Source organism: Rattus norvegicus, chromosome 4 (genome assembly GCF_021556685.1).
Source record: "Rattus norvegicus strain SHRSP/BbbUtx chromosome 4, alternate assembly SHRSP_T2T, whole genome shotgun sequence".
Classification (NCBI taxonomy): domain Eukaryota; kingdom Metazoa; phylum Chordata; class Mammalia; order Rodentia; family Muridae; genus Rattus; species Rattus norvegicus.
The window spans coordinates 160234142-160241134 of NC_141537.1; the positions used below are offsets into that span (position 1 = coordinate 160234142).

At 49.1% G+C, this 6993-nt stretch overlaps 1 pseudogene across 1 annotated transcript; it reads left to right on the plus strand.

The window, feature by feature from the left end:
• Window positions 1-3491: 3491 nt before the first annotated feature.
• Window positions 3492-6376, plus strand: LOC147995066 (mitochondrial import receptor subunit TOM7 homolog pseudogene; annotated as a pseudogene). The gene is made up of 2 exons (XR_015685861.1): window positions 3492-3501; window positions 6216-6376. The product of XR_015685861.1 is annotated as a mitochondrial import receptor subunit TOM7 homolog pseudogene (transcript).
• Window positions 6377-6993: the final 617 nt, after the last annotated feature.

A 6993-nucleotide genomic window follows, 5' to 3' on the forward strand; every position in this document is an offset into this window, starting at 1 on the left:
CTGACTCCTCTGAGAACCTCACAGAAGTGGAGTCACACGGGACTTGCTACTTCACGACCGGCTTATTCACTGAGTATGCTGTCCTCGGGGCTCATTCATGCCGTAGCATGTGTCAGTCGTCCCTTCCCTTTTAAGGCTGAATAATACCCCATTACGTGTGTATGGACCACGCTGTGTCTAGCCACACGCACAGGCTATATGTGCACAGGCACGGAAATCACAACAGTCGCAAAATTACAGTTAGGAAACAGCGATGAAAACAGTTTTATAGCCACCACCACATAAGGAACTGGGTTAAAGGGTTGCAGACTTAGGAAGGTTGAGAACCACCACTGCAGGGGGAAGGGATTGCAGGAGGAGGGGCTGTGGGGAAGGGAGGTGGATAAGATCAGCCACGTATTCTCTCCTCGGCATATCTTCCTGTTTGAGGCGCCATATTCTCAAACCGTGAACCAAAATAAACCCTTTCTTCAGGTGCATTTCCAACTCTTTGTTGTGGCAAGGAGACTGGTGACCAGTTCGCTGCCTAAATAAAGGCTACCAAAATGCCAGCAAATTTTTTACAGAAACAGAAAAAAACAATCCCAAAGTCATAAGGAATTACAAAAGACATCAAATAGTCAATGATGTACACACACACACACACACACACACACACACACACACACACACACACACACACACACACGCGGAAAAGAAAAACAACAGCAGCAAACCCCACATGTCAACAGGCTATTGGACATGAAAGGGAAGAGCTTGTGAGGTAGGGAGTAAAGATGGGGCGTCGGCAGGATGGGGGAGCTGTGGGCCAGGAGGAGGGATGGGGGCCAGGGCACCTGAGGAGGCGCTCTAGACTTGCAGGGACAGGTCCTTTGTAGATCAGGGGAGGAAAGAAAGAGTAGATTATGTTGTGGGTGAGTGACTTTGGCTGCAGGACGTGCAGGAAGTTCTTATGGCTCTAGGTTCCCAAGAAAGGAGAAGAATCTGGTCAGGGGATGTTCGAGAGGGAAGACGACTGAGCTGAGAGCAGTTCCGGGCTGCAGTAGTGGAGTGTGGTGACCCAGGGGAGAGTAGGTAGAGAATGGAAGGCAAAAAACCTCTTAGTGGGATCTTTTTGTTTTGCTAAACGGACAGGCGCGTGCGCTCTCAGCTCTCAGCCGCTCTCAGCCGTTGTCACAGGAGCAAGCATCTCTTTGCAGAGTGGGTAGGAGTTAACCTGGCGACTCATGGCTGGTCTGAATGCCTAGAGCAAGTGACAGCGCTCGGCGCACAAGGTCCGCACAGCCTGCATTCGCCCCTTCTCCTCTGCTCCCTGGTGATTGGGTGAGCATGTTTGTACTGTTAAGTGCCACAGCCATGATATACTGACGGCCATAGATCCAAACTCTATGGGCCATTCATTGATGGATCATGTCAGCGAGGTTTCCAGCTGTTAGGGACACTCAGTTACTGAAGCCAGGCAAACAGTTTGTGACCCTCCCCAAGAAAAATGCACCTGATCGCACCCTGTTTCCACTTGAGGAAGCTTTGCCTCTCTTTGGGAGCAGTGCGATCTTGTTTTGAGGTCCTAGGAAGACTTTGACTTGCACTAACACCATGCGTCAGGCAATGTCTATTGTTTGCAGTTTGGGTGTATTCTTTTTATTACTTTTTTTTTTTCTTGGCTTCAAACTCCATTGTGTAGCTGAGTCTGGCTTTCAACTCCTGATCCTCCTGCCTCTAGCTCCCAAGTGTTCGGATAACAAAGACAGATGTGGGGCTGGGGATTTAGCTCAGTGGTAGAGCACTTACCTAGGAAGCGCAAGGCCCTGGTAAGCGCAAGGCCCTGGGTTTGGTCCCCAGCTCCAAAAAAAACCAAAAAAAAACCAACAAACCAAAGACAGATGTGATCCACTATGTGTGTGTGGTGTGTGTATATGTGTGGTGTGTGTGTGAGTGTGTATGTGTGGTGTGTGTGTATATGTGGTGTGTGTATGTGTGGTGTGTGTATGTGATATGGTGTGTGTATGTGTGGTGTGTGTATGTGATGTGTGTGTGTGTGTGTGTGTGTGTGTGTGTGTGCTGTGACCCAAAGCCTCACATTTGCTAAACCAGTGCATAACCATTGAGCTAGGAGATCAACCTCAAAGCTTCTCTTCTTGGGAGTGGGGTTGGGGGTAGGGGTGGGGTGGACAATCTTCTGTGGCCTTTAAGAGAAGGCAGGCATCTGAGCCTGGCCTGCCAAGGGGGAAAGTGCTCTCCATTGCTTCTGTCTCCGCGATTTGAGCTTTGTGTCTCACAACCATTGAAATGTGATGGTGTTGATACAGAGATAGCCTTTTCCTGCTGGTTCAGAATGCAGCCTCTTCTGGGTTTCACTCACGTGACTGACTCTTTTTTTTTTCTTGTAAACTAGCCACTCTGCTTTTTTGTGACACTGAAAAATCCTCCCATGTCGGCTTCTCAAGGACCCAATCATTCTCCATTTGATTTTTCTTATTTTCACTTTTTAAGAACTTGACATTCTTTGAGTAATGCAGGCAAGGCACCACCGTTTCCTGAGATCCTCTCTTGACTCACAAAAGGGAGCAGGGTGGTCACCTGAGGTCTGAAGCTCTTTTCTCTTGCAGGGAAGCTCAGTAATCCAGGCTCTCTGCTGTGTGGCAGACGCTGTTTTAGAGTTTGCGATCCTGCCTCAGAACACTGTGATGCTGGGATTATAGGCATCTCCACTATGCCTAGGAAGGTTGATCAGAGCAGTCTGCCCTCCTTGTGTGTACAGAAGCACAAACCCGTCATTGAATCTCAGGACAGTCACCCTCCTGGGCACTGGAAACACAGTGTGTGGGAAACCAGAAACCACTCACCAGCCCCCTTGCTTCTAGGAGGTCAGGGTGGGTGGAGGGGGTGGAGCTAGGGAGGTGGGAGGTGCTTGGGTTTGTTGTGGATGCTAAGGCTACCCGAAGGGTGGGTTAGTGACTCACTGTTGCTGGAGCCTGCAGGTTGAGTGAGTCACTTTTATTGCTCAAGGGAGGGGCGTGGTGGGATGGAATGGAGGGTAACCGCGGAGTTCGAAAGAAATGAGAACTTTATATCTGAGAATTAGAGCTGTAAGACCTGGAGAAAAGAACCTTCATTTCCTCTTAGCTGACCTGTCAGTGGGAAATAATCCTACACTCCAAATTATTGTGGGGTGTCGCTTATATACTGAATGTGCACTTGGCGTGGTGACTCACTCCTTTACCCAGCCGTGTGATCTCTGTGAGTTCAAGGCTGGCCTGGTCTACAAAGCGAGTTCTAGGGCTGCAGGGCTGTTACACAGAGAAACCCTGTCTCAAAAACAACAACACCAATAACAACATCAAAAGCCCACCATAAACAAACAAACGAACCACACATGGGGTAGCGCCATGGCTTAAATCTTCATTTACTTTCTGAACACAGGCAGGGTAATAAATCTTCTTCCTACGGAGATGAAGGGAATTAAACAATGTATGCAGACGCTCTGCACAATGGTATTGGGTAAGTGTTAGCCACTTTCATCAGCTAGGGGTCACTGGTTCATCTCCAATGGATTCTCTGCTGTTTTAGGACCAATACGGGAGAGATGGGCACACTACCCAAGTCTGAGGGTTGTCAGTTAAGAAGAATTAGGTTGGGACCAAGCAAGCAATCCACCTGCGTCCAAATTGTGAGCCTGCTAAGTGCTCACATGCTCATATTTAGTGTCGCGCCCCGACGGGGGGTGGGGCGTCGAGGGAGATGGAAACCAACTGATAAGGAGGTGTTTGTGTTTGCCTCCTCCCTTGAACCTCAAATTCATCTACAGAGAGATCCAACTTGGAACCAGGGACCCAGGCTGCGCTTTCTGATGCGGCCTCCAGAGGGCTCTCTGCGTAGCCAGGGAGGCTGCGGTGACTCAGAGGCAGGAGGATGAGACAGCCCCCAGAGATTCCAGCGCCTGCCAGTCCTTTCACCCCGCGCGGCCGCACCCTCCCGCGGGATCCCGCCCGGCCGCACCCTCCCACGGGATCCCGCCCGAGTCACCCTCCAGTATGGACCTGAGACTCTGCACAGGCCTTCCCTGCTGCCTCGGGGCAGTAGGACCAGCCCTCTGGGGCGTTGGGCTTCCCGTAGGCCTCTCGTCCCCTCTCTCCGCAGGGCCAGGGATTACTACCCTCCCAAGGTTTCAGGGCTTCAGGGCCCTAGGGCGGGCATGGGACTGTGCCCAGGCTGGGCAGCAGGAGGGACATCGGCAGACCACTTGGGGAGCTGTGACGCTGGGCCAGTTCCTCTGGACCCGCAAGGGTGTTCTCACCTCTCCTCAAAGTCAGAAAGAACAAGAGCCCACCCCCAGCTCTACCGGCTTCCCTGGGCTTCTAGCTGCAGGTTTAGAAGTTAACAGGGCTTGAGTCTGGCTCAGCCCCTGTAGATGGTAAGTTCGAGGATCTGGTTGATTTGGGGAGGGCCTCCATGCCTGGGAAGGAGGTGACTCCCAGATGCCCAAGAGCTATGGGCCTCCCACTCAAGAGGAACTCGGAAGTGCCCAAAATAACGTCTAGCACAGAGCACCTAAACATTGTATATAGTGATGTGTGTATTATACATGTATATTTTAGATATAAAGTTATAGTTAATACACAAATCATATAGACATGTGCATGCATACACATGTACAGGGCACCTCCCGTAAGCAAGTTATTGTCCCAGTGGCTCTGCAGTTCTCTCAGGCAGTTCTCACTGGACACTGGGGCGTAAGTACCGTTATTGCTGCCACGTGGTAGCTGACGAAGTCTAAGCTCAGGGAGTAACTTTTGAGTGGGTGTGGTGATGTACGTCTGCGCACCAAGCTCTTGGGAGGTAGAAACAGGAGGGCCATTGTAACAGCCCCGGACTGAAGCACAACTGACTCCATGTTGGAAGAGCCATTCAGGCTGCAAAACTCAGCACGTAGACAGCACCACCTGCCAAAAATGAAAACAAAGATCTAATTCATCAAAGTCCATAATCATGGGAATGTCTCTAAATATACTAACCTCGCTTTTTGACTTCTATTGTTCTGCTTCTGGCTAACTGTTCTTGCTAACTGAAGTATTGTCAACTCAAGACATGGTTTTTGTGCTTAAAAGCTCACCCTGAGAGAGACTTGGGGCTACACTGAATGCCTGTGTAGTCATGTGCCAGCTAATACACTTTCTATTGGCTTAAACCCATGACCAGATAGTCTTCTCTGGTGGATACCCTACAACACCAGGAGTTCAAGACTGTCCTCAGCTACATGTGCAGTGTTGAAAGTCAGCCAGGGATACATGAGACTTTGAAGGAGGAGGAGATAGAAGATGAAAAAGAAGAAAAGAGGGAGGGAGAGAAAGATCAAGAAAGACTGAGACTAGACCTCAGACCTCTGCCTTTAAATATTTCAGGGTGGAGTGTAGGGGGTGTGGGGTATGGGGTAGTGGTGGTGATAGAAATGTACTGTAACTGTTTTCTCCTTTAGGGTGTATGAGGAACACGATTAAATTTGACCCTGGAAGGAGGAACTATTTTCTAGTCAGGAACTATTCCCCTCTGTCCCTGCCTGCTGTCCCTGGGTCTGAAGAGACTTTCAGAGTGCTTCTCTTTTTCCTTGTTGGCCGTCTCTGTCAACCTGGTCTCTGGCTACCAGTATCACCCTCTGCAAGTTTCGAGGACCACACCTGCAGTTTGGGGTCAGTTGCTTTTGCTAAGGTGACTCAATTGCCTGTCAACACAGTGGGCCTGAGTCTCTTGGGGGACATGCTATAAACAGAGATGAAGCAGCCCATTTGAGACCAGTGAGTCTCAGTGTTGTTATTACAATCAGTGATGACACAGCTGCCCTCCCATTATTATTGTATTACTATTATCATTATCATCATCACCATCATCATCATCTCTTTAAACTTATTTTTCTGCAATTACAATTTTAATTATTTTATTATTTTAATTATTCATTTTATTTTATGCATATGGGTGCTTTGCCTGCATATTGTCTGTGCACCACATGCATGCCAGGTGCTTGCAGAGGCTAGAAGAGAGCACTGGCTCCCCTGGGACTGCAGTCACAGTTGTGGGTTGTCATGTATGTGCTAGCTATCAAACCCAGGTCCTTCGGAAGAGCAGTGGGTCCTCTTACCTGCTGAGCTATCTCTCCAGCCCTCTTTTCTGCAATATTAGAGGAGAATTTAGGCTCCTCATTCCTCTGGTCACCGCCATAGTGAAGCTGAGCAAAGAAACCAAACAGAGGCTGCAGCTGCTCTTGGGCAGCCAGTTTGCCACCCGCTGGGGCTTTATTCCTCTCGTGATTTACCTGGGATTAACAAGGGGTGCAGATCTTGGAATGCCTGAACTGTCAGTTTTAAGCCTACTTTTGGGATAAAGTAGTGTTTAGTATCTGGATTTGGATGCTATCCAACATGGAAGGTGTGTACTCCGGCTGGATAAGAAAGGAGACGTCATTTCAACACATCTGAGGGAGAGTGGATACGATAGACTTATGATAGACTATCAAAATAAATATTTTTAACAATAAAAAAGTAGTAGTTGTTTAAGAATTCCTTAAGATGTATTTGATCATATTCACCTCCCCCCCAACTCCTCTCAGACAGAACCCCATCTCTACCCACCCAATTTTGTGCCTGTTCTGCCCCATCTAATCCAGTTGGTGCTGCTGACATACTTTTGAATGTGTGGCCCTCCTCCGGGTGGCATTTGACCTACCCGGGACGTATCTGTAAATAGAATCTTCTCTCTCAGGAGCTACCAGTTGCCAACATTTTTTCAGTGAGGGGTGGAACGTCCCTCACACCTCCTCTACCCATGCTGAGATGTTGTCTGGTTTGAGATGTTGTGGGTCTTGTGCACGCTGCCACAATCACTATAGATCTGTATGTGCAGCGGCCTTCTGGGTTTGAACGATACGGGTTCCTTGTAGTCACCTGTGGTTAGTCCTCCACTTCTCCTGTCCTCCCTGGCTCAGTCAGCCTGAAACTCTGA